The 19,134-nt window shown below is 48.3% G+C and overlaps 47 non-coding genes across 47 annotated transcripts; all 47 read right to left on the minus strand.

Moving 5' to 3' along the window:
- Positions 1-240: 240 nt before the first annotated feature.
- trnaa-cgc (transfer RNA alanine (anticodon CGC)) lies at positions 241-313 on the minus strand. The gene has a single exon. It is a non-coding gene; the product is annotated as a tRNA-Ala (tRNA).
- Positions 314-833: 520 nt separating this feature from the next.
- On the minus strand, positions 834-906 carry trnaa-cgc (transfer RNA alanine (anticodon CGC)). Its single transcript has one exon. It is a non-coding gene; the product is annotated as a tRNA-Ala (tRNA).
- Positions 907-1,060: 154 nt separating this feature from the next.
- trnaa-ugc (transfer RNA alanine (anticodon UGC)) lies at positions 1,061-1,133 on the minus strand. Its single transcript has one exon. It is a non-coding gene; the product is annotated as a tRNA-Ala (tRNA).
- Positions 1,134-1,514: 381 nt separating this feature from the next.
- On the minus strand, positions 1,515-1,587 carry trnaa-agc (transfer RNA alanine (anticodon AGC)). Its single transcript has one exon. It is a non-coding gene; the product is annotated as a tRNA-Ala (tRNA).
- Positions 1,588-2,089: 502 nt separating this feature from the next.
- trnaa-agc (transfer RNA alanine (anticodon AGC)) lies at positions 2,090-2,162 on the minus strand. The gene has a single exon. It is a non-coding gene; the product is annotated as a tRNA-Ala (tRNA).
- Positions 2,163-2,437: 275 nt separating this feature from the next.
- Positions 2,438-2,510, minus strand: trnaa-cgc (transfer RNA alanine (anticodon CGC)). Its single transcript has one exon. It is a non-coding gene; the product is annotated as a tRNA-Ala (tRNA).
- A 154-nt stretch (positions 2,511-2,664) lies between these two features.
- trnaa-ugc (transfer RNA alanine (anticodon UGC)) lies at positions 2,665-2,737 on the minus strand. Its single transcript has one exon. It is a non-coding gene; the product is annotated as a tRNA-Ala (tRNA).
- A 381-nt stretch (positions 2,738-3,118) lies between these two features.
- trnaa-agc (transfer RNA alanine (anticodon AGC)) lies at positions 3,119-3,191 on the minus strand. The gene has a single exon. It is a non-coding gene; the product is annotated as a tRNA-Ala (tRNA).
- Positions 3,192-3,345: 154 nt separating this feature from the next.
- On the minus strand, positions 3,346-3,418 carry trnaa-agc (transfer RNA alanine (anticodon AGC)). Its single transcript has one exon. It is a non-coding gene; the product is annotated as a tRNA-Ala (tRNA).
- A 502-nt stretch (positions 3,419-3,920) lies between these two features.
- trnaa-agc (transfer RNA alanine (anticodon AGC)) lies at positions 3,921-3,993 on the minus strand. Its single transcript has one exon. It is a non-coding gene; the product is annotated as a tRNA-Ala (tRNA).
- A 502-nt stretch (positions 3,994-4,495) lies between these two features.
- trnaa-agc (transfer RNA alanine (anticodon AGC)) lies at positions 4,496-4,568 on the minus strand. Its single transcript has one exon. It is a non-coding gene; the product is annotated as a tRNA-Ala (tRNA).
- Positions 4,569-4,843: 275 nt separating this feature from the next.
- Positions 4,844-4,916, minus strand: trnaa-cgc (transfer RNA alanine (anticodon CGC)). Its single transcript has one exon. It is a non-coding gene; the product is annotated as a tRNA-Ala (tRNA).
- Positions 4,917-5,070: 154 nt separating this feature from the next.
- trnaa-ugc (transfer RNA alanine (anticodon UGC)) lies at positions 5,071-5,143 on the minus strand. The gene has a single exon. It is a non-coding gene; the product is annotated as a tRNA-Ala (tRNA).
- A 381-nt stretch (positions 5,144-5,524) lies between these two features.
- Positions 5,525-5,597, minus strand: trnaa-agc (transfer RNA alanine (anticodon AGC)). The gene has a single exon. It is a non-coding gene; the product is annotated as a tRNA-Ala (tRNA).
- Positions 5,598-6,099: 502 nt separating this feature from the next.
- trnaa-agc (transfer RNA alanine (anticodon AGC)) lies at positions 6,100-6,172 on the minus strand. Its single transcript has one exon. It is a non-coding gene; the product is annotated as a tRNA-Ala (tRNA).
- A 275-nt stretch (positions 6,173-6,447) lies between these two features.
- On the minus strand, positions 6,448-6,520 carry trnaa-cgc (transfer RNA alanine (anticodon CGC)). Its single transcript has one exon. It is a non-coding gene; the product is annotated as a tRNA-Ala (tRNA).
- Positions 6,521-6,674: 154 nt separating this feature from the next.
- On the minus strand, positions 6,675-6,747 carry trnaa-ugc (transfer RNA alanine (anticodon UGC)). Its single transcript has one exon. It is a non-coding gene; the product is annotated as a tRNA-Ala (tRNA).
- A 381-nt stretch (positions 6,748-7,128) lies between these two features.
- Positions 7,129-7,201, minus strand: trnaa-agc (transfer RNA alanine (anticodon AGC)). The gene has a single exon. It is a non-coding gene; the product is annotated as a tRNA-Ala (tRNA).
- Positions 7,202-7,355: 154 nt separating this feature from the next.
- trnaa-agc (transfer RNA alanine (anticodon AGC)) lies at positions 7,356-7,428 on the minus strand. Its single transcript has one exon. It is a non-coding gene; the product is annotated as a tRNA-Ala (tRNA).
- Positions 7,429-7,930: 502 nt separating this feature from the next.
- trnaa-agc (transfer RNA alanine (anticodon AGC)) lies at positions 7,931-8,003 on the minus strand. Its single transcript has one exon. It is a non-coding gene; the product is annotated as a tRNA-Ala (tRNA).
- A 502-nt stretch (positions 8,004-8,505) lies between these two features.
- On the minus strand, positions 8,506-8,578 carry trnaa-agc (transfer RNA alanine (anticodon AGC)). Its single transcript has one exon. It is a non-coding gene; the product is annotated as a tRNA-Ala (tRNA).
- A 275-nt stretch (positions 8,579-8,853) lies between these two features.
- trnaa-cgc (transfer RNA alanine (anticodon CGC)) lies at positions 8,854-8,926 on the minus strand. Its single transcript has one exon. It is a non-coding gene; the product is annotated as a tRNA-Ala (tRNA).
- A 154-nt stretch (positions 8,927-9,080) lies between these two features.
- On the minus strand, positions 9,081-9,153 carry trnaa-ugc (transfer RNA alanine (anticodon UGC)). The gene has a single exon. It is a non-coding gene; the product is annotated as a tRNA-Ala (tRNA).
- Positions 9,154-9,534: 381 nt separating this feature from the next.
- Positions 9,535-9,607, minus strand: trnaa-agc (transfer RNA alanine (anticodon AGC)). Its single transcript has one exon. It is a non-coding gene; the product is annotated as a tRNA-Ala (tRNA).
- A 502-nt stretch (positions 9,608-10,109) lies between these two features.
- On the minus strand, positions 10,110-10,182 carry trnaa-agc (transfer RNA alanine (anticodon AGC)). Its single transcript has one exon. It is a non-coding gene; the product is annotated as a tRNA-Ala (tRNA).
- Positions 10,183-10,457: 275 nt separating this feature from the next.
- trnaa-cgc (transfer RNA alanine (anticodon CGC)) lies at positions 10,458-10,530 on the minus strand. Its single transcript has one exon. It is a non-coding gene; the product is annotated as a tRNA-Ala (tRNA).
- Positions 10,531-10,684: 154 nt separating this feature from the next.
- On the minus strand, positions 10,685-10,757 carry trnaa-ugc (transfer RNA alanine (anticodon UGC)). The gene has a single exon. It is a non-coding gene; the product is annotated as a tRNA-Ala (tRNA).
- A 381-nt stretch (positions 10,758-11,138) lies between these two features.
- trnaa-agc (transfer RNA alanine (anticodon AGC)) lies at positions 11,139-11,211 on the minus strand. The gene has a single exon. It is a non-coding gene; the product is annotated as a tRNA-Ala (tRNA).
- Positions 11,212-11,365: 154 nt separating this feature from the next.
- On the minus strand, positions 11,366-11,438 carry trnaa-agc (transfer RNA alanine (anticodon AGC)). Its single transcript has one exon. It is a non-coding gene; the product is annotated as a tRNA-Ala (tRNA).
- A 502-nt stretch (positions 11,439-11,940) lies between these two features.
- Positions 11,941-12,013, minus strand: trnaa-agc (transfer RNA alanine (anticodon AGC)). Its single transcript has one exon. It is a non-coding gene; the product is annotated as a tRNA-Ala (tRNA).
- A 502-nt stretch (positions 12,014-12,515) lies between these two features.
- Positions 12,516-12,588, minus strand: trnaa-agc (transfer RNA alanine (anticodon AGC)). Its single transcript has one exon. It is a non-coding gene; the product is annotated as a tRNA-Ala (tRNA).
- Positions 12,589-12,863: 275 nt separating this feature from the next.
- On the minus strand, positions 12,864-12,936 carry trnaa-cgc (transfer RNA alanine (anticodon CGC)). The gene has a single exon. It is a non-coding gene; the product is annotated as a tRNA-Ala (tRNA).
- Positions 12,937-13,090: 154 nt separating this feature from the next.
- On the minus strand, positions 13,091-13,163 carry trnaa-ugc (transfer RNA alanine (anticodon UGC)). The gene has a single exon. It is a non-coding gene; the product is annotated as a tRNA-Ala (tRNA).
- A 381-nt stretch (positions 13,164-13,544) lies between these two features.
- Positions 13,545-13,617, minus strand: trnaa-agc (transfer RNA alanine (anticodon AGC)). Its single transcript has one exon. It is a non-coding gene; the product is annotated as a tRNA-Ala (tRNA).
- Positions 13,618-13,771: 154 nt separating this feature from the next.
- On the minus strand, positions 13,772-13,844 carry trnaa-agc (transfer RNA alanine (anticodon AGC)). Its single transcript has one exon. It is a non-coding gene; the product is annotated as a tRNA-Ala (tRNA).
- A 502-nt stretch (positions 13,845-14,346) lies between these two features.
- On the minus strand, positions 14,347-14,419 carry trnaa-agc (transfer RNA alanine (anticodon AGC)). The gene has a single exon. It is a non-coding gene; the product is annotated as a tRNA-Ala (tRNA).
- A 154-nt stretch (positions 14,420-14,573) lies between these two features.
- trnaa-agc (transfer RNA alanine (anticodon AGC)) lies at positions 14,574-14,646 on the minus strand. Its single transcript has one exon. It is a non-coding gene; the product is annotated as a tRNA-Ala (tRNA).
- Positions 14,647-15,148: 502 nt separating this feature from the next.
- On the minus strand, positions 15,149-15,221 carry trnaa-agc (transfer RNA alanine (anticodon AGC)). Its single transcript has one exon. It is a non-coding gene; the product is annotated as a tRNA-Ala (tRNA).
- A 154-nt stretch (positions 15,222-15,375) lies between these two features.
- trnaa-agc (transfer RNA alanine (anticodon AGC)) lies at positions 15,376-15,448 on the minus strand. The gene has a single exon. It is a non-coding gene; the product is annotated as a tRNA-Ala (tRNA).
- Positions 15,449-16,404: 956 nt separating this feature from the next.
- Positions 16,405-16,477, minus strand: trnaa-agc (transfer RNA alanine (anticodon AGC)). Its single transcript has one exon. It is a non-coding gene; the product is annotated as a tRNA-Ala (tRNA).
- A 502-nt stretch (positions 16,478-16,979) lies between these two features.
- trnaa-ugc (transfer RNA alanine (anticodon UGC)) lies at positions 16,980-17,052 on the minus strand. Its single transcript has one exon. It is a non-coding gene; the product is annotated as a tRNA-Ala (tRNA).
- Positions 17,053-17,206: 154 nt separating this feature from the next.
- Positions 17,207-17,279, minus strand: trnaa-agc (transfer RNA alanine (anticodon AGC)). Its single transcript has one exon. It is a non-coding gene; the product is annotated as a tRNA-Ala (tRNA).
- A 154-nt stretch (positions 17,280-17,433) lies between these two features.
- Positions 17,434-17,506, minus strand: trnaa-agc (transfer RNA alanine (anticodon AGC)). Its single transcript has one exon. It is a non-coding gene; the product is annotated as a tRNA-Ala (tRNA).
- A 502-nt stretch (positions 17,507-18,008) lies between these two features.
- Positions 18,009-18,081, minus strand: trnaa-ugc (transfer RNA alanine (anticodon UGC)). Its single transcript has one exon. It is a non-coding gene; the product is annotated as a tRNA-Ala (tRNA).
- A 154-nt stretch (positions 18,082-18,235) lies between these two features.
- On the minus strand, positions 18,236-18,308 carry trnaa-agc (transfer RNA alanine (anticodon AGC)). The gene has a single exon. It is a non-coding gene; the product is annotated as a tRNA-Ala (tRNA).
- Positions 18,309-18,810: 502 nt separating this feature from the next.
- Positions 18,811-18,883, minus strand: trnaa-agc (transfer RNA alanine (anticodon AGC)). The gene has a single exon. It is a non-coding gene; the product is annotated as a tRNA-Ala (tRNA).
- Positions 18,884-19,037: 154 nt separating this feature from the next.
- trnaa-ugc (transfer RNA alanine (anticodon UGC)) lies at positions 19,038-19,110 on the minus strand. Its single transcript has one exon. It is a non-coding gene; the product is annotated as a tRNA-Ala (tRNA).
- Between the last annotated feature and the right edge of the window lie 24 nt (positions 19,111-19,134).

The following is a 19,134-nucleotide window of genomic DNA, read 5'->3' on the forward strand; positions in this document are numbered from 1 at the left end:
TCACAATCGACAATCTGGCTCGACTGCTTACTTGACATCAATTTGAATCTCACAGAGATTGCGAGTATCGATTCCCCTGCATATGACAGGCAAAGGAAGCGCTGCAGCATTTGAGCTAACTGGCACATCCCTTGCTCCTACCTGGGAGAGTTGAATCGTCCCACACTTTGGAGCTTCTTTTCCGAAACACGTGCAAAGGTTGTTGTGGAACGGAGCTCCATTTTTCAATGAAAAAGCTGTTGGAGAATGCGGGCATCGATCCCGCTGCCTCTCGCATGCGAAGCAAGCGCTCTACCACTTGAGCTAATTCCCCCATATTCAGCTCCTCGTTGGGGAACTTGTTAGCATCAGCATGAGGACCCAAATTGTATTAGGCCAATCGTGTCGTCATCCTTCATGCCAATGCGATTCTTGTAAATGTTACTTTGGAAAGAAACTAAATCTTCCCAGTTAAACAGCATCACCTATGGAGGATGCGGGCATCGATCCCGGTACCTCTCGCATGCTAAGCGAGCGCTCTACCATTTGAGCTAATCCCCCACCTTACACGTGTGTACTTTCTTTGGAAGAGTTAAAAACTGCTCAGTCTTGAGTCACAATCGACAATCTGGCTCGACTGCTTACTTGACATCAATTTGAATCTCACAGAGATTGCCAGTATCGATTCCCCTGCATATGACAGGCAAAGGAAGCGCTGCAGCATTTGAGCTAACTGGCACATCCCTTGCTCCTACCTGGGAGAGTTGAATCGTCCCACACTTTGGAGCTTCTTTTCCGAAACACGTGCAAAGGTTGTTGTGGAACGGAGCTCCATTTTTCAATGAATAAGCTGTTGGAGAATGCGGGCATCGATCCCGCTGCCTCTCGCATGCGAAGCAAGCGCTCTACCACTTGAGCTAATTCCCCCATATTAAGCCCCTCGTTGGGGAACTTGTTAGCATCACAATGAGGACCCAAATTGTATTAGGCCGATCGTGTCGTCATCCTTCATGCCAATGCGATTCTTGTAAATGTTGCTTTGGAAAGAAACTAAATCTTGCCAGTTAAACAGCATCACCTATGGAGGATGCGGGTATCGATCCCGGTACCTCTCGCATGCAAAGCGAGCGCTCTACCATTTGAGCTAATCCCCCATTTTGAGTTCCTCGTTGGGGAACTTGTGAGCGTCAGCATGAGTACAGTCTGGTTCGACTGCTTACTTGACATCAATTTGAATCTCACAGGGATTGCGAGTATCGATTCCCCTGCGTAAGAAACTAAATCTTGCCAGTTAAACAGCATCACCTATGGAGGATGCGGGCATCGATCCCGCTACCTCTCGCATGCTAATTGAGCGCTCTACCATTTGAGCTAATCCCCCATGTTGAGTTCCTCGTTGGGGAACTTGTGAGCGTCAGCATGAGTACAGTCTGGTTCGACTGCTTACTTGACATCAATTTGAATCTCACAGGGATTGCGAGTATCGATTCCCCTGCGTAAGAAACTAAATCTTGCCAGTTAAACAGCATCACCTATGGAGGATGCGGGCATCGATCCCGCTACCTCTCGCATGCTAAGCGAGCGCTCTACCATTTGAGCTAATCCCCCATGTTGAGTTCCTCGTTGGGGAACTTGTGAGTGTCAGCATGAGTACAGTCTGGTTCGACTGCTTACTTGACATCAATTTGAATCTCACAGGGATTGCGAGTATCGATTCCCCTGCATATGACAGGCAAAGGAAGTGCTGCAGCATTTGAGCTAACTCGCACTTCCCTTGCTTCTACCTGGGATAGTTGAATTGTCCCACACTTTGGAGCTGCTTTTCCGAAACACGTGCAAAGGTTGTTGTGGAACAGAGCTCCATTTTTCAATGAAAAAGATGTTGGAGAATGCAGGCATCGATCCCGCTGCCTCTCGCATGCGAAGTAAGCGCTCTGCCACTTGAGCTAATTCCCCCATATTAAGCTCCTCGTTGGGGAACTTGTTAGCATCAGCATGAGGACCCAAATTGTATTAGGCCAATCGTGTCGTCATCCTTCATGCCAATGCGATTCTTGTAAATGTTGCTTTGGAAAGAAACTAAATCTTGCCAGTTAAACAGCATCACCTATGGAGGATGCGGGCATCGATCCCGCTACCTCTCGCATGCTAAGCGAGCACTCTACCATTTGAGCTAATCCCCCATGTTGAGTTCCTCGTTGGGGAACTTGTGAGCGTCAGCATGAGTACAATCTGGTTCGACTGCTTACTTGACATCAATTTGAATCTCACAGGGATTGCGAGTATCGATTCCCCTGCATATGACAGGCAAAGGAAGCGCTGCAGCATTTGAGCTAACTCGCACTTCCCTTGCTTCTACCTGGGAGAGTTGAATTGTCCCACACTTTGGAGCTGCTTTTCAGAAACACGTGCAAAGGTTGTTGTGGAACGGAGCTCCATTTTTCAATGAAAAAGCTGTTGGAGAATGCGGGCATCGATCCCGCTGCCTCTCGCATGCGAAGCAAGCGCTCTACCACTTGAGCTAATTCCCCCATATTAAGCTCCTTGTTGGGGAACTTGTTAGCATCAGCATGAGGACCCAAATTGTATTAGGCCAATCGTGTCGTCGTCCTTCATGCCAATGCGATTCTTGTAAATGTTACTTTGAAAAGAAACTAAATCTTGCCAGTTAAACAGCATCACCTATGGAGGATGCGGGCATCGATCCCGCTACCTCTCGCATGCAAAGCGAGCGCTCTACCATTTGAGCTAATCCCCCATGTTGAGTTCCTCGTTGGGGAACTTGTGAGCGTCAGCATGAGTACAGTCTGGTTCGACTGCTTACTTGACATCAATTTGAATCTCACAGGGATTGCGAGTATCGATTCCCCTGCGTAAGAAACTAAATCTTGCCAGTTAAACAGCATCACCTATGGAGGATGCGGGCATCGATCCCGCTACCTCTCGCATGCTAAGCGAGCACTCTAGCATTTGAGCTAATCCCCCATGCTGAGTTCCTCGTTGGGGAACTTGTGAGCGTCAGCATGAGTACAGTCTGGTTCGACTGCTTACTTGACATCAATTTGAATCTCACAGGGATTGCGAGTATCGATTCCCCTGCGTAAGAAACTAAATCTTGCCAGTTAAACAGCATCACCTATGGAGGATGCGGGCATCGATCCCGCTACCTCTCGCATGCTAAGCGAGCGCTCTACCATTTGAGCTAATCCCCCATGTTGAGTTCCTCGTTGGGGAACTTGTGAGCGTCAGCATGAGTACAGTCTGGTTCGACTGCTTACTTGACATCAATTTGAATCTCACAGGGATTGCGAGTATCGATTCCCCTGCGTAAGAAACTAAATCTTGCCAGTTAAACAGCATCACCTATGGAGGATGCGGGCATCGATCCCGCTACCTCTCGCATGCTAAGCGAGCGCTCTACCATTTGAGCTAATCCCCCATGTTGAGTTCCTCGTTGGGGAACTTGTGAGCGTCAGCATGAGTACAGTCTGGTTCGACTGCTTACTTGACATCAATTTGAATCTCACAGGGATTGCGAGTATCGATTCCCCTGCATATGACAGGCAAAGGAAGCGCTGCAGCATTTGAGCTAACTCGCACTTCCCTTGCTTCTACCTGGGATAGTTGAATTGTCCCACACTTTGGAGCTGCTTTTCCGAAACACGTGCAAAGGTTGTTGTGGAACAGAGCTCCATTTTTCAATGAAAAAGATGTTGGAGAATGCAGGCATCGATCCCGCTGCCTCTCGCATGCGAAGCAAGCGCTCTGCCACTTGAGCTAATTCCCCCATATTAAGCTCCTCGTTGGGGAACTTGTTAGCATCAGCATGAGGACCCAAATTGTATTAGGCCAATCGTGTCGTCATCCTTCATGCCAATGCGATTCTTGTAAATGTTGCTTTGGAAAGAAACTAAATCTTGCCAGTTAAACAGCATCACCTATGGAGGATGCGGGCATCGATCCCGCTACCTCTCGCATGCTAAGCGAGCACTCTACCATTTGAGCTAATCCCCCATGTTGAGTTCCTCGTTGGGGAACTTGTGAGCGTCAGCATGAGTACAGTCTGGTTCGACTGCTTACTTGACATCAATTTGAATCTCACAGGGATTGCGAGTATCGATTCCCCTGCATATGACTCGCAAAGGAAGCGCTGCAGCATTTGAGCTAACTCGCACTTCCCTTGCTTCTACCTGGGATAGTTGAATTGTCCCACACTTTGGAGCTGCTTTTCCGAAACACGTGCAAAGGTTGTTGTGGAACAGAGCTCCATTTTTCAATGAAAAAGATGTTGGAGAATGCAGGCATCGATCCCGCTGCCTCTCGCATGCGAAGTAAGCGCTCTGCCACTTGAGCTAATTCCCCCATATTAAGCTCCTCGTTGGGGAACTTGTTAGCATCAGCATGAGGACCCAAATTGTATTAGGCCAATCGTGTCGTCATCCTTCATGCCAATGCGATTCTTGTAAATGTTGCTTTGGAAAGAAACTAAATCTTGCCAGTTAAACAGCATCACCTATGGAGGATGCGGGCATCGATCCCGCTACCTCTCGCATGCTAAGCGAGCACTCTACCATTTGAGCTAATCCCCCATGTTGAGTTCCTCGTTGGGGAACTTGTGAGCGTCAGCATGAGTACAATCTGGTTCGACTGCTTACTTGACATCAATTTGAATCTCACAGGGATTGCGAGTATCGATTCCCCTGCATATGACAGGCAAAGGAAGCGCTGCAGCATTTGAGCTAACTCGCACTTCCCTTGCTTCTACCTGGGAGAGTTGAATTGTCCCACACTTTGGAGCTGCTTTTCAGAAACACGTGCAAAGGTTGTTGTGGAACGGAGCTCCATTTTTCAATGAAAAAGCTGTTGGAGAATGCGGGCATCGATCCCGCTGCCTCTCGCATGCGAAGCAAGCGCTCTACCACTTGAGCTAATTCCCCCATATTAAGCTCCTTGTTGGGGAACTTGTTAGCATCAGCATGAGGACCCAAATTGTATTAGGCCAATCGTGTCGTCGTCCTTCATGCCAATGCGATTCTTGTAAATGTTACTTTGAAAAGAAACTAAATCTTGCCAGTTAAACAGCATCACCTATGGAGGATGCGGGCATCGATCCCGCTACCTCTCGCATGCAAAGCGAGCGCTCTACCATTTGAGCTAATCCCCCATGTTGAGTTCCTCGTTGGGGAACTTGTGAGCGTCAGCATGAGTACAGTCTGGTTCGACTGCTTACTTGACATCAATTTGAATCTCACAGGGATTGCGAGTATCGATTCCCCTGCGTAAGAAACTAAATCTTGCCAGTTAAACAGCATCACCTATGGAGGATGCGGGCATCGATCCCGCTACCTCTCGCATGCTAAGCGAGCACTCTAGCATTTGAGCTAATCCCCCATGCTGAGTTCCTCGTTGGGGAACTTGTGAGCGTCAGCATGAGTACAGTCTGGTTCGACTGCTTACTTGACATCAATTTGAATCTCACAGGGATTGCGAGTATCGATTCCCCTGCGTAAGAAACTAAATATTGCCAGTTAAACAGCATCACCTATGGAGGATGCGGGCATCGATCCCGCTACCTCTCGCATGCTAAGCGAGCACTCTACCATTTGAGCTAATCCCCCATGTTGAGTTCCTCGTTGGGGAACTTGTGAGCGTCAGCATGAGTACAGTCTGGTTCGACTGCTTACTTGACATCAATTTGAATCTCACAGGGATTGCGAGTATCGATTCCCCTGCATATGACTCGCAAAGGAAGCGCTGCAGCATTTGAGCTAACTCGCACTTCCCTTGCTTCTACCTGGGATAGTTGAATTGTCCCACACTTTGGAGCTGCTTTTCCGAAACACGTGCAAAGGTTGTTGTGGAACAGAGCTCCATTTTTCAATGAAAAAGATGTTGGAGAATGCAGGCATCGATCCCGCTGCCTCTCGCATGCGAAGTAAGCGCTCTGCCACTTGAGCTAATTCCCCCATATTAAGCTCCTCGTTGGGGAACTTGTTAGCATCAGCATGAGGACCCAAATTGTATTAGGCCAATCGTGTCGTCATCCTTCATGCCAATGCGATTCTTGTAAATGTTGCTTTGGAAAGAAACTAAATCTTGCCAGTTAAACAGCATCACCTATGGAGGATGCGGGCATCGATCCCGCTACCTCTCGCATGCTAAGCGAGCACTCTACCATTTGAGCTAATCCCCCATGTTGAGTTCCTCGTTGGGGAACTTGTGAGCGTCAGCATGAGTACAATCTGGTTCGACTGCTTACTTGACATCAATTTGAATCTCACAGGGATTGCGAGTATCGATTCCCCTGCATATGACAGGCAAAGGAAGCGCTGCAGCATTTGAGCTAACTCGCACTTCCCTTGCTTCTACCTGGGAGAGTTGAATTGTCCCACACTTTGGAGCTGCTTTTCAGAAACACGTGCAAAGGTTGTTGTGGAACGGAGCTCCATTTTTCAATGAAAAAGCTGTTGGAGAATGCGGGCATCGATCCCGCTGCCTCTCGCATGCGAAGCAAGCGCTCTACCACTTGAGCTAATTCCCCCATATTAAGCTCCTTGTTGGGGAACTTGTTAGCATCAGCATGAGGACCCAAATTGTATTAGGCCAATCGTGTCGTCGTCCTTCATGCCAATGCGATTCTTGTAAATGTTACTTTGAAAAGAAACTAAATCTTGCCAGTTAAACAGCATCACCTATGGAGGATGCGGGCATCGATCCCGCTACCTCTCGCATGCAAAGCGAGCGCTCTACCATTTGAGCTAATCCCCCATGTTGAGTTCCTCGTTGGGGAACTTGTGAGCGTCAGCATGAGTACAGTCTGGTTCGACTGCTTACTTGACATCAATTTGAATCTCACAGGGATTGCGAGTATCGATTCCCCTGCGTAAGAAACTAAATCTTGCCAGTTAAACAGCATCACCTATGGAGGATGCGGGCATCGATCCCGCTACCTCTCGCATGCTAAGCGAGCACTCTAGCATTTGAGCTAATCCCCCATGCTGAGTTCCTCGTTGGGGAACTTGTGAGCGTCAGCATGAGTACAGTCTGGTTCGACTGCTTACTTGACATCAATTTGAATCTCACAGGGATTGCGAGTATCGATTCCCCTGCGTAAGAAACTAAATCTTGCCAGTTAAACAGCATCACCTATGGAGGATGCGGGCATCGATCCCGCTACCTCTCGCATGCTAAGCGAGCGCTCTACCATTTGAGCTAATCCCCCATGTTGAGTTCCTCGTTGGGGAACTTGTGAGCGTCAGCATGAGTACAGTCTGGTTCGACTGCTTACTTGACATCAATTTGAATCTCACAGGGATTGCGAGTATCGATTCCCCTGCGTAAGAAACTAAATCTTGCCAGTTAAACAGCATCACCTATGGAGGATGCGGGCATCGATCCCGCTACCTCTCGCATGCTAAGCGAGCGCTCTACCATTTGAGCTAATCCCCCATGTTGAGTTCCTCGTTGGGGAACTTGTGAGCGTCAGCATGAGTACAGTCTGGTTCGACTGCTTACTTGACATCAATTTGAATCTCACAGGGATTGCGAGTATCGATTCCCCTGCATATGACAGGCAAAGGAAGCGCTGCAGCATTTGAGCTAACTCGCACTTCCCTTGCTTCTACCTGGGATAGTTGAATTGTCCCACACTTTGGAGCTGCTTTTCCGAAACACGTGCAAAGGTTGTTGTGGAACAGAGCTCCATTTTTCAATGAAAAAGATGTTGGAGAATGCAGGCATCGATCCCGCTGCCTCTCGCATGCGAAGCAAGCGCTCTGCCACTTGAGCTAATTCCCCCATATTAAGCTCCTCGTTGGGGAACTTGTTAGCATCAGCATGAGGACCCAAATTGTATTAGGCCAATCGTGTCGTCATCCTTCATGCCAATGCGATTCTTGTAAATGTTGCTTTGGAAAGAAACTAAATCTTGCCAGTTAAACAGCATCACCTATGGAGGATGCGGGCATCGATCCCGCTACCTCTCGCATGCTAAGCGAGCACTCTACCATTTGAGCTAATCCCCCATGTTGAGTTCCTCGTTGGGGAACTTGTGAGCGTCAGCATGAGTACAGTCTGGTTCGACTGCTTACTTGACATCAATTTGAATCTCACAGGGATTGCGAGTATCGATTCCCCTGCATATGACTCGCAAAGGAAGCGCTGCAGCATTTGAGCTAACTCGCACTTCCCTTGCTTCTACCTGGGATAGTTGAATTGTCCCACACTTTGGAGCTGCTTTTCCGAAACACGTGCAAAGGTTGTTGTGGAACAGAGCTCCATTTTTCAATGAAAAAGATGTTGGAGAATGCAGGCATCGATCCCGCTGCCTCTCGCATGCGAAGTAAGCGCTCTGCCACTTGAGCTAATTCCCCCATATTAAGCTCCTCGTTGGGGAACTTGTTAGCATCAGCATGAGGACCCAAATTGTATTAGGCCAATCGTGTCGTCATCCTTCATGCCAATGCGATTCTTGTAAATGTTGCTTTGGAAAGAAACTAAATCTTGCCAGTTAAACAGCATCACCTATGGAGGATGCGGGCATCGATCCCGCTACCTCTCGCATGCTAAGCGAGCACTCTACCATTTGAGCTAATCCCCCATGTTGAGTTCCTCGTTGGGGAACTTGTGAGCGTCAGCATGAGTACAATCTGGTTCGACTGCTTACTTGACATCAATTTGAATCTCACAGGGATTGCGAGTATCGATTCCCCTGCATATGACAGGCAAAGGAAGCGCTGCAGCATTTGAGCTAACTCGCACTTCCCTTGCTTCTACCTGGGAGAGTTGAATTGTCCCACACTTTGGAGCTGCTTTTCAGAAACACGTGCAAAGGTTGTTGTGGAACGGAGCTCCATTTTTCAATGAAAAAGCTGTTGGAGAATGCGGGCATCGATCCCGCTGCCTCTCGCATGCGAAGCAAGCGCTCTACCACTTGAGCTAATTCCCCCATATTAAGCTCCTTGTTGGGGAACTTGTTAGCATCAGCATGAGGACCCAAATTGTATTAGGCCAATCGTGTCGTCGTCCTTCATGCCAATGCGATTCTTGTAAATGTTACTTTGAAAAGAAACTAAATCTTGCCAGTTAAACAGCATCACCTATGGAGGATGCGGGCATCGATCCCGCTACCTCTCGCATGCAAAGCGAGCGCTCTACCATTTGAGCTAATCCCCCATGTTGAGTTCCTCGTTGGGGAACTTGTGAGCGTCAGCATGAGTACAGTCTGGTTCGACTGCTTACTTGACATCAATTTGAATCTCACAGGGATTGCGAGTATCGATTCCCCTGCGTAAGAAACTAAATCTTGCCAGTTAAACAGCATCACCTATGGAGGATGCGGGCATCGATCCCGCTACCTCTCGCATGCTAAGCGAGCACTCTAGCATTTGAGCTAATCCCCCATGCTGAGTTCCTCGTTGGGGAACTTGTGAGCGTCAGCATGAGTACAGTCTGGTTCGACTGCTTACTTGACATCAATTTGAATCTCACAGGGATTGCGAGTATCGATTCCCCTGCGTAAGAAACTAAATCTTGCCAGTTAAACAGCATCACCTATGGAGGATGCGGGCATCGATCCCGCTACCTCTCGCATGCTAAGCGAGCACTCTACCATTTGAGCTAATCCCCCATGTTGAGTTCCTCGTTGGGGAACTTGTGAGCGTCAGCATGAGTACAGTCTGGTTCGACTGCTTACTTGACATCAATTTGAATCTCACAGGGATTGCGAGTATCGATTCCCCTGCATATGACTCGCAAAGGAAGCGCTGCAGCATTTGAGCTAACTCGCACTTCCCTTGCTTCTACCTGGGATAGTTGAATTGTCCCACACTTTGGAGCTGCTTTTCCGAAACACGTGCAAAGGTTGTTGTGGAACAGAGCTCCATTTTTCAATGAAAAAGATGTTGGAGAATGCAGGCATCGATCCCGCTGCCTCTCGCATGCGAAGTAAGCGCTCTGCCACTTGAGCTAATTCCCCCATATTAAGCTCCTCGTTGGGGAACTTGTTAGCATCAGCATGAGGACCCAAATTGTATTAGGCCAATCGTGTCGTCATCCTTCATGCCAATGCGATTCTTGTAAATGTTGCTTTGGAAAGAAACTAAATCTTGCCAGTTAAACAGCATCACCTATGGAGGATGCGGGCATCGATCCCGCTACCTCTCGCATGCTAAGCGAGCACTCTACCATTTGAGCTAATCCCCCATGTTGAGTTCCTCGTTGGGGAACTTGTGAGCGTCAGCATGAGTACAATCTGGTTCGACTGCTTACTTGACATCAATTTGAATCTCACAGGGATTGCGAGTATCGATTCCCCTGCATATGACAGGCAAAGGAAGCGCTGCAGCATTTGAGCTAACTCGCACTTCCCTTGCTTCTACCTGGGAGAGTTGAATTGTCCCACACTTTGGAGCTGCTTTTCAGAAACACGTGCAAAGGTTGTTGTGGAACGGAGCTCCATTTTTCAATGAAAAAGCTGTTGGAGAATGCGGGCATCGATCCCGCTGCCTCTCGCATGCGAAGCAAGCGCTCTACCACTTGAGCTAATTCCCCCATATTAAGCTCCTTGTTGGGGAACTTGTTAGCATCAGCATGAGGACCCAAATTGTATTAGGCCAATCGTGTCGTCGTCCTTCATGCCAATGCGATTCTTGTAAATGTTACTTTGAAAAGAAACTAAATCTTGCCAGTTAAACAGCATCACCTATGGAGGATGCGGGCATCGATCCCGCTACCTCTCGCATGCAAAGCGAGCGCTCTACCATTTGAGCTAATCCCCCATGTTGAGTTCCTCGTTGGGGAACTTGTGAGCGTCAGCATGAGTACAGTCTGGTTCGACTGCTTACTTGACATCAATTTGAATCTCACAGGGATTGCGAGTATCGATTCCCCTGCGTAAGAAACTAAATCTTGCCAGTTAAACAGCATCACCTATGGAGGATGCGGGCATCGATCCCGCTACCTCTCGCATGCTAAGCGAGCACTCTAGCATTTGAGCTAATCCCCCATGCTGAGTTCCTCGTTGGGGAACTTGTGAGCGTCAGCATGAGTACAGTCTGGTTCGACTGCTTACTTGACATCAATTTGAATCTCACAGGGATTGCGAGTATCGATTCCCCTGCGTAAGAAACTAAATCTTGCCAGTTAAACAGCATCACCTATGGAGGATGCGGGCATCGATCCCGCTACCTCTCGCATGCTAAGCGAGCGCTCTACCATTTGAGCTAATCCCCCATGTTGAGTTCCTCGTTGGGGAACTTGTGAGCGTCAGCATGAGTACAGTCTGGTTCGACTGCTTACTTGACATCAATTTGAATCTCACAGGGATTGCGAGTATCGATTCCCCTGCGTAAGAAACTAAATCTTGCCAGTTAAACAGCATCACCTATGGAGGATGCGGGCATCGATCCCGCTACCTCTCGCATGCTAAGCGAGCGCTCTACCATTTGAGCTAATCCCCCATGTTGAGTTCCTCGTTGGGGAACTTGTGAGCGTCAGCATGAGTACAGTCTGGTTCGACTGCTTACTTGACATCAATTTGAATCTCACAGGGATTGCGAGTATCGATTCCCCTGCATATGACAGGCAAAGGAAGCGCTGCAGCATTTGAGCTAACTCGCACTTCCCTTGCTTCTACCTGGGATAGTTGAATTGTCCCACACTTTGGAGCTGCTTTTCCGAAACACGTGCAAAGGTTGTTGTGGAACAGAGCTCCATTTTTCAATGAAAAAGATGTTGGAGAATGCAGGCATCGATCCCGCTGCCTCTCGCATGCGAAGCAAGCGCTCTGCCACTTGAGCTAATTCCCCCATATTAAGCTCCTCGTTGGGGAACTTGTTAGCATCAGCATGAGGACCCAAATTGTATTAGGCCAATCGTGTCGTCATCCTTCATGCCAATGCGATTCTTGTAAATGTTGCTTTGGAAAGAAACTAAATCTTGCCAGTTAAACAGCATCACCTATGGAGGATGCGGGCATCGATCCCGCTACCTCTCGCATGCTAAGCGAGCACTCTACCATTTGAGCTAATCCCCCATGTTGAGTTCCTCGTTGGGGAACTTGTGAGCGTCAGCATGAGTACAGTCTGGTTCGACTGCTTACTTGACATCAATTTGAATCTCACAGGGATTGCGAGTATCGATTCCCCTGCATATGACTCGCAAAGGAAGCGCTGCAGCATTTGAGCTAACTCGCACTTCCCTTGCTTCTACCTGGGATAGTTGAATTGTCCCACACTTTGGAGCTGCTTTTCCGAAACACGTGCAAAGGTTGTTGTGGAACAGAGCTCCATTTTTCAATGAAAAAGATGTTGGAGAATGCAGGCATCGATCCCGCTGCCTCTCGCATGCGAAGTAAGCGCTCTGCCACTTGAGCTAATTCCCCCATATTAAGCTCCTCGTTGGGGAACTTGTTAGCATCAGCATGAGGACCCAAATTGTATTAGGCCAATCGTGTCGTCATCCTTCATGCCAATGCGATTCTTGTAAATGTTGCTTTGGAAAGAAACTAAATCTTGCCAGTTAAACAGCATCACCTATGGAGGATGCGGGCATCGATCCCGCTACCTCTCGCATGCTAAGCGAGCACTCTACCATTTGAGCTAATCCCCCATGTTGAGTTCCTCGTTGGGGAACTTGTGAGCGTCAGCATGAGTACAATCTGGTTCGACTGCTTACTTGACATCAATTTGAATCTCACAGGGATTGCGAGTATCGATTCCCCTGCATATGACAGGCAAAGGAAGCGCTGCAGCATTTGAGCTAACTCGCACTTCCCTTGCTTCTACCTGGGAGAGTTGAATTGTCCCACACTTTGGAGCTGCTTTTCAGAAACACGTGCAAAGGTTGTTGTGGAACGGAGCTCCATTTTTCAATGAAAAAGCTGTTGGAGAATGCGGGCATCGATCCCGCTGCCTCTCGCATGCGAAGCAAGCGCTCTACCACTTGAGCTAATTCCCCCATATTAAGCTCCTTGTTGGGGAACTTGTTAGCATCAGCATGAGGACCCAAATTGTATTAGGCCAATCGTGTCGTCGTCCTTCATGCCAATGCGATTCTTGTAAATGTTACTTTGAAAAGAAACTAAATCTTGCCAGTTAAACAGCATCACCTATGGAGGATGCGGGCATCGATCCCGCTACCTCTCGCATGCAAAGCGAGCGCTCTACCATTTGAGCTAATCCCCCATGTTGAGTTCCTCGTTGGGGAACTTGTGAGCGTCAGCATGAGTACAGTCTGGTTCGACTGCTTACTTGACATCAATTTGAATCTCACAGGGATTGCGAGTATCGATTCCCCTGCGTAAGAAACTAAATCTTGCCAGTTAAACAGCATCACCTATGGAGGATGCGGGCATCGATCCCGCTACCTCTCGCATGCTAAGCGAGCACTCTAGCATTTGAGCTAATCCCCCATGCTGAGTTCCTCGTTGGGGAACTTGTGAGCGTCAGCATGAGTACAGTCTGGTTCGACTGCTTACTTGACATCAATTTGAATCTCACAGGGATTGCGAGTATCGATTCCCCTGCGTAAGAAACTAAATCTTGCCAGTTAAACAGCATCACCTATGGAGGATGCGGGCATCGATCCCGCTACCTCTCGCATGCTAAGCGAGCGCTCTACCATTTGAGCTAATCCCCCATGTTGAGTTCCTCGTTGGGGAACTTGTGAGCGTCAGCATGAGTACAGTCTGGTTCGACTGCTTACTTGACATCAATTTGAATCTCACAGGGATTGCGAGTATCGATTCCCCTGCGTAAGAAACTAAATCTTGCCAGTTAAACAGCATCACCTATGGAGGATGCGGGCATCGATCCCGCTACCTCTCGCATGCTAAGCGAGCGCTCTACCATTTGAGCTAATCCCCCATGTTGAGTTCCTCGTTGGGGAACTTGTGAGCGTCAGCATGAGTACAGTCTGGTTCGACTGCTTACTTGACATCAATTTGAATCTCACAGGGATTGCGAGTATCGATTCCCCTGCATATGACAGGCAAAGGAAGCGCTGCAGCATTTGAGCTAACTCGCACTTCCCTTGCTTCTACCTGGGATAGTTGAATTGTCCCACACTTTGGAGCTGCTTTTCCGAAACACGTGCAAAGGTTGTTGTGGAACAGAGCTCCATTTTTCAATGAAAAAGATGTTGGAGAATGCAGGCATCGATCCCGCTGCCTCTCGCATGCGAAGCAAGCGCTCTGCCACTTGAGCTAATTCCCCCATATTAAGCTCCTCGTTGGGGAACTTGTTAGCATCAGCATGAGGACCCAAATTGTATTAGGCCAATCGTGTCGTCATCCTTCATGCCAATGCGATTCTTGTAAATGTTGCTTTGGAAAGAAACTAAATCTTGCCAGTTAAACAGCATCACCTATGGAGGATGCGGGCATCGATCCCGCTACCTCTCGCATGCTAAGCGAGCACTCTACCATTTGAGCTAATCCCCCATGTTGAGTTCCTCGTTGGGGAACTTGTGAGCGTCAGCATGAGTACAGTCTGGTTCGACTGCTTACTTGACATCAATTTGAATCTCACAGGGATTGCGAGTATCGATTCCCCTGCGTAAGAAACTAAATCTTGCCAGTTAAACAGCATCACCTATGGAGGATGCGGGCATCGATCCCGCTACCTCTCGCATGCTAAGCGAGCGCTCTACCATTTGAGCTAATCCCCCATGTTGAGTTCCTCGTTGGGGAACTTGTGATCGTCAGCATGAGTACAGTCTGGTTCGACTGCTTACTTGACATCAATTTGAATCTCACAGGGATTGCGAGTATCGATTCCCCTGCATATGACAGGCAAAGGAAGTGCTGCAGCATTTGAGCTAACTCGCACTTCCCTTGCTTCTACCTGGGAGAGTTGAATTGTCCCACACTTTGGAGCTGCTTTTCCGAAACACGTGCAAAGGTTGTTGTGGAACGGAGCTCCATTTTTCAATGAAAAAGCTGTTGGAGAATGCGGACACCGATCTCGCTGCCTCTCGCATGCGAAGCAAGCGCTCTACCACTTGAGCTAATTCCCCCATATTAAGCTCCTCGTTGGGGAACTTGTTAGCATTAGCATGAGGACCCAAATTGTATTAGGCCAATCGTGTCGTCGTCCTTCATGCCAATGCGATTCTTGTAAATGTTACTTTGGAAAGAAACTAAATCTTGCCAGTTAAACAGCATCACCTATGGAGGATGCGGGCATCGATCCCGCTACCTCTCGCATGCTAAGCGAGCGCTCTACCATTTGAGCTAATCCCCCATGTTGAGTTCCTCGTTGGGGAACTTGTGAGCGTCAGCATGAGTACAGTCTGGTTCGACTGCTTACTTGACATCAATTTGAATCTCACAGGGATTGCGAGTATCGATTCCCCTGCGTAAGAAACTAAATCTTGCCAGTTAAACAGCATCACCTATGGAGGATGCGGGCATCGATCCCGCTACCTCTCGCATGCTAAGCGAGCGCTCTACCATTTGAGCTAATCCCCCATGTTGAGTTCCTCGTTGGGGAACTTGTGAGCGTCAGCATGAGTACAGTCTGGTTCGACTGAAAACTTGACATCAATTTGAATCTCACAGGGATTGCGAGTATCGATTCCCCTGCATATGACAGGCAAAGGAAGCGCTGCAGCATTTGAGCTAACTCGCACTTCCCTTGCTTCTACCTGGGAGAGTTGAATTGTCCCACACTTTGGAGCTGCTTTTCCGAAACACGTGCAAAGGTTGTTGTGGAACGGAGCTCCATTTTTCAATGAAAAAGCTGTTGGAGAAAGCGGGCATCGATCCCGCTGCCTCTCGCATGCGAAGCAAGCGCTCTACCACTTGAGCTAATTCCCCCATATTAAGCTCCTCATTGGGGAACTTGTTAGCATTAGCATGAGGACCCAAATTGTATTAGGCCAATCGTGTCGTCGTCCTTCATGCCAATGCGATTCTTGTAAATGTTACTTTGGAAAGAAACTAAATCTTGCCAGTTAAACAGCATCACCTATGGAGGATGCAGGCATCGATCCCGCTACCTCTCGCATGCTAAGCGAGCACTCTACCATTTGAGCTAATCCCCCATGTTGAGTTCCTCGTTGGGGAACTTGTGAGCGTCAGCATGAGTACAATCTGGTTCTACTGCTTACTTGACATCAATTTGAATCTCACAGGGATTGCGAGTATCGATTCCCCTGCGTAAGAAACTAAATCTTGCCAGTTAAACAGCATCACCTATGGAGGATGCGGGCAACGATCCCGCTACCTCTCGCATGCTAAGCGAGCGCTCTACCATTTGAGCTAATCCCCCATGTTGAGTTCCTCGTTGGGGAACTTGTGAGCGTCAGCATGAGTACAGTCTGGTTCGACTGCTTACTTGACATCAATTTGAATCTCACAGGGATTGCGAGTATCGATTCCCCTGCGTAAGAAACTAAATCTTGCCAGTTAAACAGCATCACCTATGGAGGATGCGGGCATCGATCCCGCTACCTCTCGCATGCTAAGCGAGCGCTCTACCATTTGAGCTAATCCCCCATGTTGAGTTCCTCGTTGGGGAACTTGTGAGCGTCAGCATGAGTACAGTCTGGTTCGACTGCTTACTTGACATCAATTTGAATCTCACAGGGATTGCGAGTATCGATTCCCCTGCATATGACAGGCAAAGGAAGTGCTGCAGCATTTGAGCTAACTCGCACTTCCCTTGCTTCTACCTGGGAGAGTTGAATTGTCCCACACTTTGGAGCTGCTTTTCCGAAACACGTGCAAAGGTTGTTGTGGAACGGAGCTCCATTTTTCAATGAAAAAGCTGTTGGAGAAAGCGGGCATCGATCCCGCTGCCTCTCGCATGCGAAGCAAGCGCTCTACCACTTGAGCTAATTCCCCCATATTAAGCTCCTCATTGGGGAACTTGTTAGCATTAGCATGAGGACCCAAATTGTATTAGGCCAATCGTGTCGTCGTCCTTCATGCCAATGCGATTCTTGTAAATGTTACTTTGGAAAGAAACTAAATCTTGCCAGTTAAACAGCATCACCTATGGAGGATGCGGGCATCGATCCCGCTACCTCTCGCATGCAAAGCGAGCGCTCTACCATTTGAGCTAATCCCCCATGTTGAGTTCCTCGTTGGGGAACTTGTGAGCGTCAGCATGAGTACAGTCTGGTTCGACTGCTTACTTGACATCAATTTGAATCTCAGAGGGATTGCGAGTATCGATTCCCCTGCGTAAGAAACTAAATCTTGCCAGTTAAACAGCATCACCTATGGAGGATGCGGGCATCGATCCCGCTACCTCTCGCATGCTAAGCGAGCGCTCTACCATTTGAGCTAATCCCCCATGTTGAGTTCCTCGTTGGGGAACTTGTGAGCGTCAGCATGAGTACAGTCTGGTTCGACTGCTTACTTGACATCAATTTGAATCTCACAGGGATTGCGAGTATCGATTCCCCTGCGTAAGAAACTAAATCTTGCCAGTTAAACAGCATCACCTATGGAGGATGCGGGCATCGATCCCGCTACCTCTCGCATGCTAAGCGAGCGCTCTACCATTTGAGCTAATCCCCCATGTTGAGTTCCTCGTTGGGGAACTTGTGAGCGTCAGCATGAGTACAGTCTGGTTCGACTGCTTACTTGACATCAATTTGAATCTCACAGGGATTGCGAGTATCGATTCCCCTGCATATGACAGGCAAAGGAAGTGCTGCAGCATTTGAGCTAACTCGCACTTCCCTTGCTTCTACCTGGGAGAGTTGAATTGTCCCACACTTTGGAGCTGCTTTTCCGAAACACGTGCAAAGGTTGTTGTGGAACGGAGCTCCATTTTTCAATGAAAAAGCTGTTGGAGAAAGCGGGCATCGATCCCGCTGCCTCTCGCATGCGAAGCAAGCGCTCTACCACTTGAGCTAATTCCCCCATATTAAGCTCCTCATTGGGGAACTTGTTAGCATTAGCATGAGGACCCAAATTGTATTAGGCCAATCGTGTCGTCGTCCTTCATGCCAATGCGATTCTTGTAAATGTTACTTTGGAAAGAAACTAAATCTTGCCAGTTAAACAGCATCACCTATGGAGGATGCGGGCATCGATCCCGCTACCTCTCGCATGCAAAGCGAGCGCTCTACCATTTGAGCTAATCCCCCATGTTGAGTTCCTCGTTGGGGAACTTGTGAGCGTCAGCATGAGTACAGTCTGGTTCGACTGCTTACTTGACATCAATTTGAATCTCAGAGGGATTGCGAGTATCGATTCCCCTGCGTAAGAAACTAAATCTTGCCAGTTAAACAGCATCACCTATGGAGGATGCGGGCATCGATCCCGCTACCTCTCGCATGCTAAGCGAGCGCTCTACCATTTGAGCTAATCCCCCATGTTGAGTTCCTCGTTGGGGAACTTGTGAGCGTCAGCATGAGTACAGTCTGGTTCGACTGCTTACTTGACATCAATTTGAATCTCACAGGGATTGCGAGTATCGATTCCCCTGCATATGACAGGCAAAGGAAGTGCTGCAGCATTTGAGCTAACTCGCACTTCCCTTGCTTCTACCTGGGAGAGTTGAATTGTCCCACACTTTGGAGCTGCTTTTCCGAAACACGTGCAAAGGTTGTTGTGGAACGGAGCTCCATTTTTCAATGAAAAAGCTGTTGGAGAATGCGGACATCGATCCCGCTGCCTCTCGCATGCGAAGCAAGCGCTCTACCACTTGAGCTAATTCCCCCATATTAAGCTCCTCGTTGGGGAACTTGTTAGCATTAGCATGAGGACCCAAATTGTATTAGGCCAATCGTGTCGTCGTCCTTCATGCCAATGCGATTCTTGTAAATGTTACTTTGGAAAGAAACTAAATCTTGCCAGTTAAACAGCATCACCTATGGAGGATGCGGGCATCGATCCCGCTACCTCTCGCATGCTAAGCGAGCGCTCTACCATTTGAGCTAATCCCCCATGTTGAGTTCCTCGTTGGGGAACTTGTGAGCGTCAGCATGAGTACAGTCTGGTTCGACTGCTTACTTGACATCAATTTGAATCTCACAGGGATTGCGAGTATCGATTCCCCTGCGTAAGAAACTAAATCTTGCCAGTTAAACAGCATCACCTATGGAGGATGCGGGCATCGATCCCGCTACCTCTCGCATGCAAAGCGAGCGCTCTACCATTTGAGCTAATCCCCCATGTTGAGTTCCTCGTTGGGGAAC

Source organism: Osmerus eperlanus, chromosome 21 (genome assembly GCF_963692335.1).
Source record: "Osmerus eperlanus chromosome 21, fOsmEpe2.1, whole genome shotgun sequence".
In the NCBI taxonomy this organism is placed as follows: Eukaryota; Metazoa; Chordata; class Actinopteri; order Osmeriformes; family Osmeridae; genus Osmerus; species Osmerus eperlanus.